The sequence below is a fragment of the Panthera onca genome, chromosome B1 (assembly GCF_046562875.1).
Source record: "Panthera onca isolate mPanOnc1 chromosome B1, mPanOnc1 haplotype 2, whole genome shotgun sequence".
NCBI lineage: Eukaryota > Metazoa > Chordata > Mammalia > Carnivora > Felidae > Panthera > Panthera onca.
In genome coordinates this window covers 30865053-30878551 of record NC_138342.1, presented here as the reverse complement: position 1 = coordinate 30878551, position 13499 = coordinate 30865053, and the positions used below count along the sequence as shown (strand labels likewise).

The 13499-nt window shown below is 39.6% G+C and overlaps 1 long non-coding RNA gene across 1 annotated transcript in view; it reads left to right on the top strand.

Annotated features, from left to right (window-relative positions):
- The window catches only part of LOC132692622 (uncharacterized), a 32782-nt gene extending 31847 nt beyond the window's left edge, over nucleotides 1-935 (top strand). The window contains exon 4 of the long non-coding RNA XR_009616464.3: nucleotides 831-935. This is a non-coding gene — a long non-coding RNA (uncharacterized LOC132692622). The remainder of the gene's footprint in view (nucleotides 1-830) is intronic.
- The last annotated feature ends 12564 nt before the right edge of the window (nucleotides 936-13499 follow it).

The following is a 13499-nucleotide window of genomic DNA, read 5'->3' as shown; positions in this document are numbered from 1 at the left end:
ACTTATGTACTTTACACCATGCAGTCCTCACAACTCCTTCATGTATCTATTATAAGCTCCAAGTCACAGATGGGAGCATAGGGGGAAATGTACAGGGAGTTTAAGGAACCTAAATTGCTCAGCGTAGAAGTAGAAGTGGAAGAATTGGGACTTGGTCTGTTTGACACCAAAGACTATGCCCTTTTCACGGAATCCCACAGCTTCCGAACCCTTATCCAAAACTGATGAAATCTTGCATATTGGGCATATACGTTATGATCTGGTGGTAAATACTAAGTTCTACTTCATTTTCTGCTGCCCCTAAATCTAAATGCCTGCCCCTGTCACCTTAGCTCCAAGCATCTGGAACTTCTTTCAGTTCCTGGAATGAGTCACTGGATCGCTTGCTTGGGACTGAGCAAGAGACGGTGCAGGGTTCTAAGGGAATTGTAGGAATTCTAGGGCCAGACTTTTTGGATGCAAGTCTATTTTCAACTACTTACTACCAACATTGTTTCGGGCAAGATCTATAAACTCAATGTTCCTTAGTTTTTCTATCTGGAAAATGCGATTGATAATACCTCACTGGGTTGTTCTGATGATGAAATGAAATCATGTATGTAAAGCACTTCAGCGTAAGACCACACATATTGCAAACGTACAGTAAATGGCAGTGATTTTCGCCGTTGCCTCTGCAGTGTCCACGTTCTGTTGATCTGGAGCATGCTTTGTTCTTAAATCCATTTGTCTAGCTAATTTCTATACATTCTTCAGGTCTCAGTTTCAGAGCCAATTCTCCAGAGAAGCGTTCCCTGACGGTCTAACACTGTTTCTTCCATATAGTCATACAGGAGCCTGTATTTGTCTATCAATGAACATAAATACACTGCATTAAAATGAACTCTTGCTATACTCCTCACCAAACTCCAAGTTCTCTGAGGTGAGGACTGAATCTTTCTTGTTCACCATTTTCCCTCCTTCACCAAGTTCAAGGTCAGACCCAGAGTAGGTAGGCATGTTCCTGGGTAAGTAATGGAATTGCACGCTTGCTTGTATTTTACCAGTGGACTTGGGGAAATGTTCCCTCTCAGGGGAAATGAACGGGCATGAAGAGTGACAGAAAAGATGTTTTGGTTTTCTCGCCTTCCTGAAGGCACAGCTGTTAGGCTGGGCCAAGCTGCCTGGTTGTGAATCACACAGAATTTCGGGGCTACAGGATTAATTTATAATTGTGTACAATTGTGCAGTTGTGAGGTTCAGTAGTGAGCAATTCAAGGAGTGAAAACATAAAGGAAACAAATGGCTCCAGAGGCATACACTGAGATAAAACAGTGAAGAAAAAAAAGAAGACATCACCTGGAAAGTGATCAACAGTAGTTGAAGCTGTTGTAATGGCTTCCGCCGCTGGCTGGGAAATCCTTGCAGATTCAGTCAGTCGCTTGGAACACTCAGATGCCTCCCTTTTCTCTCCGTATGTGGAGCCACTGTCACTATATTGATAGGTAGTGAATTAGCTCTCTATTGCTGCTGTAACAAATCACCGCATACTTGGTGGCTTAAACAATGCACATACACTCTCTCATAGTTCTATAGGTCAAAAGTCCAACGTGCGTCTTCTAGGCTAAAATTCGGGGCTGAGTCCTGTCTAGAGGCTCTAGATGGAAATCCATTTCTTTGGCTTTTCCACCTTCTAGAAGCCTGCCCACGTTCCTTGGCTCGTGGCCCCCTTCTTCCATCCTCAATGTCAGCAAGAACAGATGGAGTGCTTCTCATATTGTTATATCTCTGCATATGTGCAGCCTGTGAAGTTTCTCTGCTCTTAAGAATTCATATGGATGCGTTGGATATACCTGCATAATTCAAGAAAACCACTTCACCTCAAGGTCCTTAACTGTAATCCTGTGTGCACAGTTTCTTTTGCCATGTAAAGCAACACAGTCCCAAGTTCTGAGGATGGGGAGTGGACATCTTTGGGGTCCGTCATTCTGCCACTACAGTTAGTTCCATGCCTTTTTAAAACCTCATTGAGGCTGTCCCCAGATACATCATTGGAAACACCCTCTTGTGCTTGGCACAGTTTAGGGGGTGATAGGGAGGTACGCGCTGCCTATATTCTCTTTCCATGACGGGGAACCCATCCCTCCAGCTCCTGGGAATGATCATGGTGACTTCATGCAGCTTGGTCTTTTTTGGGAATTGTCATCTGTTGAAGATCATCATCGCACGTAAAGTCACTGTGCCTTCTGAGGGACAGCCTGCGTCTAGTGACTTGCCATTGGGGGAGTTACGAAAGCCCAGCTCCTCGGCCTTAATGTGGGGGCAACTCTGAGGTCATTTGAGCTTCAGCCCCACCCCTGCCGTGATTCACTGTGACTTCATTTCAGTCACTTCAGTGTCCCCTTGTACTCAAATCCACTGCCTTCATTTCCCTACAGGGGTTGATCCCAGGAACACTTCCCAGTAAACCGGCTGCAAATCACCCGTTCAGAGCTGGTTTCCTGGGAACCATCTGCAATATACCCTGATAGAAGATGTGTGGATTCCTGCAAGCATTTGGAGCTTTCCTAATTCTGAGTACAAATAGGAATGAAAAGAGCTTTCAACAGTGCACTCTCATCAATGAAGCGAAGATTGCCTCCCGGGTTTGCACCCACTAACATCTTAATACCCATGCGTCTTAAATGCGGTCAGTCCTCATTATTTGCAGAAACCCTGCTTGCACACTTGTCTTCTCCCTGAAATTTCTTGTAACCTCCAAGCCAGGGCTCCCAGCACTTTCAGGCTTTCCAGATATGTGCAGAGTGATGAAAACTTTGAGTTGCCTGACACAGACGTTCCCAGCTGAGGTTGAACAAGGTGACATTCTGCCTTCGTGTTCCAGCTCTCGCACTGAAAACAAATGTCCTTTTCATGGTGTATTTAGTTTAGTTGTTTTTTTCTTGTTTTGTTTTGTTTTTTTTGCACATTTTGTCTTTTCTTTTTGTTGGTGATTTTGCTGTTTAAAGTGGCCCCCAAGCACAGTGCTGAAATACTGTCTAGTGTTCCTATGCTAGGGAGAAGCCTGTGATGTGCCTCTTGGAGAAAATACTTGTGTTAGATGAGCTTCCCTCAGGCAGAGTTATAGTGCTATTGGCTGTGATTATTGAAGTAACCACGTATATTGAATAATGTCTTTAAACAGAAACATACATAAAGCAAGTTTATGTGTTAATCGACTGATGAAAGTGTTATGACCAGAGGCATATAGGAACTTAGCCCGTATTTCCCCAAGAAGTAATGGTTCAGTATTTGCTAATTCAGTGTTCATGGTGACTTTATAGAACGTAATCACCCTGAATAATAAGAATCAGGGGCACCTGGATGGCTCAGTCGGTTAAGCGGCCGACTTTGGCTTAGGTCATGATCTCGCGGTCTGTGAGTTCGAGCCCCGCGTCAGGCTCTGTGCTGACAGCTCAGAGCCTGGAGCCTGTTTCAGATTCTGTGTCTCCCTCTCTCTGACCCTCCGCCGTTCATGCTCTGTCTCTCTCTGTCTCAAAAATAAATAAACGTTAAAAAAAAATTAAAAAAAAAAAGAATCAACTACACGTATAAATGCATTTTTCCCCTCACCAAACTAGCAGGTACCTTGAATTGCTTGTTTTGTTGTCCTGTACTTTCTGGAGGTCGTAGGTGTCCTGAATGAATGTTGTAAGCTTGCATGCCTAGAATTATGGGAAAAAGAAATCCTCTTACATGCCACATTCTATTCTGTTCCATACTCCTTCTCTAACCCCATTTGTGACCCAAAGGAGTGAGATGATTATGGAACCTTTCTTTGCAGACACCTATTACACCTTGGGAAAGAGAACCCAAGTTCATAGGTGATGCCCTGAGCAGCTTATGGTTGGCGGTCTCTGTGGATTACTTCAGTACCCTTGCTGTCTCACCCGTCACATCTCCAGGGGTTCAGGGCCTTCAGCAGCCAAGGCCATGCCCTTATCGCTCTTGACTACACGAGGAAAACTTCTGTGTCTTCCTGTGCCACAGTGGAAAGCAGAAGGACTCTATCAGACTGCTTTAGGTGTCTCTGCCCGACTGTGTTTTGTGGCCATTTTCATTGGCCTGTTCCCCAGTGATGGGGAGCAAAGGTGTCTTTTCTTTACCTGCAAGGCCAGGTACAGATTCCAAACCTTTGCTTTCAATTCTCCAAAGCTGCATCCTCATAAAAATGAGGATTTAATGAATCTGAGACTCCCAGTGCATATTATGTGTAATTGGAATGACAGACCTGCGATTTGCATAAATTTTTGAGAGGCTCACTTGCTTCTGGACCTCAGGTGAGAGGTAAGACACAAGATCCTTAACAGGGACACACTGAAGTAGCTTTCCTCTTTCCCCTGGCAACTCCTCCCCCACTAGTTTATAGAATTCAGAGGACAAGGTTACCCTGGCCTTTATCTATTCTCCCAAATGCATTTTTTTATGACATAAACTTTATGTCTTGAATCCTTCAGGGCTTCACTTTGATTCTCAAAACATCTTTTCTTTCAAACTAGTGCCTCTGCCGTAAATTTCAAGAGACTGTAGATTATTCAAAAATCACAGAAATGACTCCCTTGTGATCTTTGTTCAGCTGGTAGAATCTACCCTGTGGCAAGGGAAATATCAATCTAGTTTGAATGGGGAAGGATCAGGTACCCCAAGATGGTGCCTTAAGAACAGATTGGGGATGTATGAGAAACACTTATTCATATCGTAGACTATTATCCAGATACATGTGCTTTGATTACACATGTACCTTATATATAGAAGTTTTTATCATGGAAAAGTCTTAGAACATGTTATACTTCCTTCTATGTTTGTATTCTCTCTTTCATATCATATACACAATTCACATTTTCTCACAAGAAATAAATATTTGATGATGAGTTATTTATGTAATGGACCAAAGGTTTCTAAATATGCAAATATCCATCGAGGTCACCTGCCTTCTGCTGTTTTGCAGCATGCTAAATAAATTGAACCATCCATCATTATATGACTCTACTTGGGGAAGATTAAACAAGACAAAACATTCATTTCTTTTCATTTCTTTTATCTTTTTGCCTGCTTTCTTTCATGTCCCATCTCTTGATGAAGCATTGAATTCTAGCAGCACATTCTTGTCTCCAAAAACAGAGGCTTTTTTTTTTTTAATTGTGAAAAGGCTTAATGAGAAGTGACAACCTCCTTCCTTATCATGGTTTAATTTTTAAACTATCTGAAGTCTGCTAATTAATTTCTTTCCAACGTGAGTTTCATCCTTAGCATTTTATTGATTTATGGATTAATCAACTGCAACATTCCTATTGAAAGCAAATGTAGCATCAATTAAAATAATTTTTTCTTGTGGGAGCTTAGCTTCCAATGCTCTCACCCATAACCGAATTTCCAAGACACAGAACACAAATATTTGAATGGTTTTTTGGGAAGTAACATGTACTTCCCAGAGCATGTGTTCCCAATATGTTCTTTTCCAGCGGCTTTCTTTCATTTTCACTTCCCCCTTTGCCAGGGTAGACTTAACATTTGTCACCATAAAGATGCTCTCACTCCTTTGCTCCTTTTTCCTTTTGTCACACTTGACAGCTCAGCCACCACACAGACACACAAAAGTGACACTCTAACAGCTCCTGAAGCAGAGTGCCATAGCCACTGGAAAAGAGAAAAGCAGCCAGTATTAAAACAATGAAACATGAACCATGATATGGTACATGAAGCAGTGGCTTTAGATTTTAAAGCCCCACTCAACCACAACTATCGCAGCTAGAGATGTTGAGAATTCCCCTCCATTAGCCTATTGATATTGAAACAGGTAACCAACTGGGCCAGCGTAACCTTGACTGGGGAACAGATTCAGATGGGTTAAGTCAGGGACAGGAAATCGAGGCGATGAAACGGGAGATGGATATAGAAATAAGTGGAGTCAAGAGTGAACCGTAATGTCAAGTATGGACTTCGGGTGATAATGACGTCAATGTGAGTTCATCAGTTGTCACAAATGTACCGCTCTGGTGGGGAATGTGGGTAATGGGGAAGCTTTACTTGTGTGGGGGCAGAGGGTATATTGGAAATCTCTACCTTCCCCTCAATGTTGCTGTGAACCTAAAACTGCTTTTAAAAATTTATTGACTTTCAATAAAAATTTGAAAAAAGAACCCCCAACTAGATGGACTATTTACTAAATAGTTCTGTCCTGGATCTCCTATATTGTGATGAGTAGGACTTGAAAACTAGGATTAGCGTGTTGCATTAATCTCTCGAGTTTGGAGTTTGCCACACATATTTAGTATACATAAATTTAGCAAAGGATATTCAAACTGCTTACACCTTGCTTATCTCGTTCCATTTTAATGAAGTTTCTGGTTATTTGAGTTATTTCAATGACGTACTCCTGAATCAAATGAACCCTGGATAATTTTGGTGAACATCCCTCAGAAGATTGTTTTCCTTCCTTGACAGTAGCCCTGCAGAGCTGAAAGGAGAAGCATCTTATCTAGGGGTTCCCAGCCTAAACGTCTTCTGGTGCCAGAAGGGAAATAAAGTGAAAAGCTAATATAAGAGAAAAACAAGGGGGAGGTGGTAGGGTCTTGGATGACTGGGTGATGTGTAATCTACCTAAAGACATTCTAATTGCAAAAAGACCCAAAAAACAAAAGACAAAAACAAAAAACCACCACCAACAATAAAAAAGCAATTACATCAAACAAAACCCACTTGTAGACCTTATTTGGCCCACAAAGATCCAGACCATCTTTTTGATATTACAGATGGAGAAATACAGGTCTAGAGAAGTTAAGCTATTTATCAATATGGTGTGGTGTATAAGAACAGACCCTCTAGGGTCCAGTTCTGCCTGCACCACTTACTGGTCATGTGATGACTTGGGCAACTCACTTCATCTTTCTGTGCCTCAGTTGCCTCTTCTGCACTGTGATGATGGCGGTAATTTTCAGTTTGAAGGTGAAATGAACGAAGAGCATTCTTCAAGATGGCTGGCACATTCCTTTTATTTTTTCATCCCTAATTCAGTCCTGCCACCTAGAATGTAGTTCCTACCATATTGAACCAAAAATCAAGGGCTCCAGCCTAAGAATGGTAGAGTTGTGAAGACCAAGGAGTTTGGGTTGCTGAAATTCCATGGAGTGAAGCTGTCTTGCCAGCCCTAAAAACTGGCTTCCAGACTCCATTTATGGGAGAGACAAACTTCGAACTTGGTTGGTCACTATCGTTTTGGCTTTTCTGTCACTCATAGCAGAATCCTATCTAATACGTAAGTCTTCTCTATCCTGTTACTTCCAACCATCTGTGTGGTTGTTTTAGGTGTGTCTTTTCTGCATTATATAACTAGATTTTGTTTTATTTATCCATTCTGATAGTCTCTGTCTTTTAATTGGTATGTTTAATGATTATAATTTGTTTTAATTATACTCCACAGAACATCTTTCGTATCAATGTTTTTCTAGAACAATTTCCTTAACAATGCCTTCTTAAACCATTCCTATTTTGCAATACTATGCCTTCTGGCTGCTGTTTACGTATGAAGAAATTATGTTTACATCCAGTCCAATACTAACATTTTCAACAAATTGACGTATGAGAAAACTCTTGTGTTATATTCTAAATGCAATGAATAGAATTTCAGAATTATTTGGGGACATTTTGATAAGTGCACCAATGTCCACAAAAAGGAAATGTGACTCAGAGTTCCTGGCAATGAGGGAGATCATGCCATTGGATATAAGGCAACTGTGTGCTAACAACCATATTAACTGATCATCAGGAAGCAATGTTTTAAGCATTTCATCACCTATCATTATAATTTGTTACTTATACAAATAAGCTTTTTTTACTTTGTCATAGTTTCATTTTAGAAAATTGAAACTGGGTGAGAATTTTTTTTTAAACTTTTTTTAATGTTTATTTATTTTTGAGAGAGAGAGTGACAGAGCACGAGTGGGGGAGGAGCAGAGGGAGAGGGAGACACAGAATCCGAAACAGGCTCCAGGCTCTGAGCTGTCAGCACAGAGCCCGACGCGGGGCTCAAACCCACAAACAGCGAGATGATGACCTGAGCTGAAGTCGGACGCTTAACCGACTGAGCCACCCAGGCGCCACTGAGAATTTTTAATTGAACTGTACTATTCATATTTTTTTAGCCCTTAAAACAAAGGAGGATAGGCTTCTGGTTAGTGTTTTACATGGAATATCTGCTTTTAAGGACTGATACTGACTTTAGGAGAAAAATGTTTCTATTGGGATATTTTCTACCATCTTCAAATTTTCTGTTGATCATCCCTTCTCTTTTTCATTTCCTTTATTGTTTTCTGTTGCATAATAAATACTTTTATATATTTGTCTTTCCCTTTTATGGTTTGTAAATCATAGAATGCATTTCTATTCTTTTGGTGAATATCTTCCATTTCAAAAACGCATACTAAAAATAATTTTGCATTTTTGTATATCTCTGAGGACACTTTAACTGTTCGTTTAACACTTGCTAACATGTGATATTGTTTTCTATTGTTTTTCTTTTTAATACAAAAAGTGAGAATTCAAAAATTAAATTCACTGGCCTATTTTATGAACTCAGTCTTCCCTGGTTCAATTTTGATCCCTGTTCTGGGTCAGATTTATTTATTTATTTATTTATTTATTTATTTATTTATTTATTTTAAAAATTTTTTTTTAACGTTTATTTATTTTTGAGACAGAGAGAGACAGAGCATGAATGGGGGAGGGGCAGAGAGAGAGGGAGACACAGAATCAGAAGCAGGCTCCAGGCTCTGAGCCATCAGCCCAGAGCCCGACGCGGGGCTCGAACTCACGGACCGGGAGATCGTGACCTGAGCTGAAGTCGGACACTTAACCCACTGAGCCACCCAGGCGCCCCAGATTTATTTTTTTTAATAGATCGTCTCCTTCATTATTTCTTTTTATAAAGGTACTTGGCAGGTAAATTCTCTTTGCATGCTGAATATGTCCTTATTTTGCTCTTGCTGTTGAATACTATGAGGTTAGATATAAAATTCAATATTGAGAGTAATTTTCTCTTCATCATGTTGAAGATATTTCTTCTTTGCCTTCCAGGATCTATAGTTGTTCATGAAAAGTCTGTTGTCAATCTGCCTGTCAAATTTTTGTAATTAATCTTGCTTTCCCCTCTGGCACTTTTTAAAATCTCTGTCTTCCCTTCCTCTACCCCTGTTCCCTTGATGTTCTGTAGCTTTGGTAAGAAAAATCTAAGACTAGATATATTTTTATTTGTCTTTTTTTTTAATTATTATTCTTGCTCTGTAATCCTACTGTACTTTTGATTGGGGGACTCATGTCTCCCTTTAGCTGTGAAAATGTCTTTTGTCTTGTTAAACATTGTGGTTTTTTTCTACTCTCTACATTCTCTTCTGGATCTGCCATTAGGTTTAGGTTAGAGTTTCTTGCCTATCCTCCTTCACTCCTAACTCCTGTCATATTTTTTGCACGCATTATAGGTGCACCTTTTTGCACCTTTTGCACCTGTCATCTCTTTTTGATGCATTCTAGGTGAAATTCTTATGAACGCCAATTCACCAATTCACTTTTTGTTTCCCGTTTCGAGTTTATCTTCTCTACTACATATTTAAATTTTTTTCAATGATGATTTTTCAACTCCCAAATTTTCTAATTTTCCCATATCTACTTCTTTTTATTTCATCTATCTCCTTTTCTAGTGAATACCTTTTTGTTCAGTGTTAGTGAATATTATTCCTTTATTTATCTCTTTAAGCGTCTTAGACATAACTAAGGATAATCCAATTTATAAACTAAATGCATTTTGAAGTGAATATGATCCCACATTAATACATGTGTATATATACACACAGATTGAAGAACACAAATATTTGTAAACCTTATCTAAATTGATCAAGTTTTAAGGGTTGATGGAGAGAGGTGGGTGGGAGATAGGTTAGATGGGTGATGGGTACTAAGGAGGGCACTTTTTATGATGAGCACTGGGTAGAGTTTTTAAGTGATAAATCACTGAATTCTACTCCTGAAGCCAATATTGCACTGTATGTGCACTAACTAGAATTTAAATAAAAATTTGAGAAGAGCAAAAAAATAAATCGATCAAGTTCCTCTCCTAGTTTTATGCAGGGCTAATACATGTCTGTATGGCCAGCATCCGTAGCTGTTGATTGTTTCATGCCTGTGCTATGCTAGTTGCCATATGTTTGGAATACCCCTCTGACTTTAGGTATAATAAGAGGATCATAGCATGAATTCTAGTTGCATTTTTTTAAATAACAGGAAGAATCATAACAGCAAAGAAGAAAAAAACAAGCTGGAGAGAGAAGCACCATAGAATTGCTAGTCACCCATTAAGGACAAATTGACCCAAACTCTGGAATTCATGTCTACCTTGTTAATAATACTCAAAGAGAAAAAGCCTGTGTAGAGCCTTGGCATTTTTCTTCCAGAAGAGGAAATATTACACAGAACCATACAATATTAGAATGGAGAAGGATCACACAGCCCACCAAAAAAAAAATGCTCACTCTTTAGAAAGAAAGAAATTAAGAAACAGAAGAGTTAACTTGTCAAGATCTTCTGGCTTGAGAGTGTACAGGGTCCAGGATGTGGTCCCTGTTTGTTCCTTGATGCCCAACCCAATACTCTTTTCCTATTTCATGGTTGCCTTTAATTCCAAGACAACTCTAGCCTCCCCAACATTTTTTTTTAAGATTCTGACATATGCCAGCAAAACTGTTCAAATATCTCAACTTATGCGTATCCTTGCTTCGCCAGATTTTTTGCTAACTTTATCTCACGTGAAAGAACCATGAGAAGTACTTCTTTTTAGCATGTAAACCAGCAAGATCAAGTCCCCAAAAAATGGTTGTTTGGTTTCATATGCTTTAAATAGCAGAGTGATTTTTTTCAGTATTGTTTTTCACTCAACTCAAAATCGTTTGAAGCATATCGTGCTTGTTTTCTAAAAATATTGAATGCACGTGGTACAGACCTTTACACATTTAGTCTCAATATATTCTTATCTAACAAAAGTCCACTTCTAATAAACTGACACCTTAGAAATATAGGTAATGCTTCTTTGCGTGGTATTTTATGCTGCTTTATTAAAATAAAATCTTCCAAGATTAAGTTAGTATTTTGATACTTAAAACGTAAAGAGTACTTCTGTGTATATTCTATATATTGCGTCCATTGCTTTTTAAATATATTTGAGCATACATTTTACTTTTCGAAAGTTAAGACCTCTCAGAATTTATATGGTATCTATTACAATGATTATTGTTAATAATCACTGAGAATCTACCAAATGTCAAATTCAGTATTTTATGTATTTCACTTGCTTTATTTCTCACAGCAAGGCAGTAATGTAGACGTTCTTGTTTCCATGCTATATATAGGACATGGGGAACTGAGGAACATAGTATAAGGAAATTTTTCCAAGGAAATTTCTAGCTGATGCAGAGGTGACATGTAACCCATATCTGTCTAATTCTAATCATTTGTTTTCTATGTCATGCCTTTCCCCAACCTCTGTTGCTCTATTACTGAGTTCTTTTGTATTAAATAGATATTTTCTATTGTGTCATTTTAATTCTTTTGTCATTTCTTTTACTATATTTTAAAAATCATTTTCTTAGCCCTTCCTGATGATTATAATTGAAACTGTCAGTTTCAATTCTGAACCATCGTTCAGATTTTCAACAACTTAATTTAACAGTGTATAAAAACTTTGCTCCTATATAGCTCCAACCTTTCCCCCTCCTTTGTGTTATTGCTGGTGTACATATTACATCTTTATACATCAAATGCCTAGCAACACAATATATAATTATTGCTGTATGCTGTTGTCTTTTAAATTATATGGAGGGAGGAGCACCTGGGTGGCTCAGTCAGTTAAACGGCCAACTCTGAACTTCAACTCAAGTCATGATCTTGTGGTTGTGAGATCAAGCCCTGTGTTGAGCTCCATGCTGAGCGTAGAGCATTTTGGAGCCTGCTTGAGATTCTCTCTCTCTCTCCCTCTGCCTCTCTTCCCTGCTCAAGTACTCTCACTCTCAGTAAACGAACCAACCAACCAACAAATAATAAATCTTATGGAGGGGAAAAAAAGAAGAGCTGACAAAAACATACATTTAACCTGTCTCACATTTACCTGTAATTTCCCTTTACCAACGCTCTTTATTTTTTCTTTATTTTATTTTTTCTTTATTCTAGTATCTTTTCAACTCCACTTGAGAGACTTTAATATTTTTACAGGGCTGACCTGCTAGAGAAAAATTATCTCAGTTTTTGTTTATCTAGGAAGGCCTTAATTTCTTCTTCATGAAAAAAATTAATTTTGCTGGATACAGAATTATCGATGGAGAATTTGTTTCTTTCAGCATTTTAAATAAGTCATCCTACCAACTTTTGTCTCCATAGTTTCTGATGACAAACTAGCTGTTAATCTTAGCGAGAATTCCTTGTATAGGATGAGTCACTTCTCTCTTGCTGCTTGTAAGATTCTTGTCTTTTGAAAGTTTGATTATGATTTGTCTAGGTGTGGATCTCTTTAAGTTTATCCTTCATGGCGTTCATTAAGTTTCTTTAATGTATGTATTAATATTTAAAAAAAAATCAAACTTGAGTGGGTTGACATTATCAAGCGGGTGACATAGGCTGTTCATGACTCAGTCCCCATCACAAGAAGATCAACTAGCAATGATCCAGAGCCAAGACACTATTGTGTTAATCCCAGAATGTGAGAGTGGAACTGAGGCATCCCCTGGACCACAGAGACTAAAAAGGACTGTATTAGAAGGGTAACAACCACTTTGACTGCATTACCCTTGCCACAGAGCAGTAAGAAGCCAAAGTAAGATGCCCTTCATGGGCCCACAGTTTCTCCAGTTGGTAAAAGAGAACCCAGGGTGGTCATCCAGCATCCCCAGCGCTGGGTGATGCTTCCTGGGAGGCTTATTAAGTTTATTAAGCTCTCACTTTATGGGATCACTGGGGGAAACTTCAGAGCTCCAATGTTGCAGACCAGATAGAGATGGAGAAGGGGAGCAGGGCTTAGAGCAACCAGTGCTGAGATCTTGGTGGACTATGTTCCTATTTATAGCAGTGCCCAAGCAGAGATCTCAGACAGCAGCCATTCTACAGAGCTGAGCTGGTGGTCTTGTCTGGCCAGGGTCTCAGTAGTTCTGCCTGATTTGGATCCCCACCCAATGAGCCCTGCTGGCTGGGGAGCACATCCTATGGCCTACCCAAGTAGGGAAGCAAACTTATAGTCCAACACAACTGTTCAGCATGGCCTTTAGTTCTGCCCCACTGGAAGGCATGGCCACAGATGCCCAGCAGCTGAGGATCATATCCTGTGTCCCACCTGGGAAGAGAGCCAAGTCAACAGTCCCACCCAACTGTTCAGCATAGCTTCTGGCCCCAGATAACCAGGATGCTTGACCAGTGACCCTGAGCAGTCTCAGAGACCAGTCAACTACCCTACC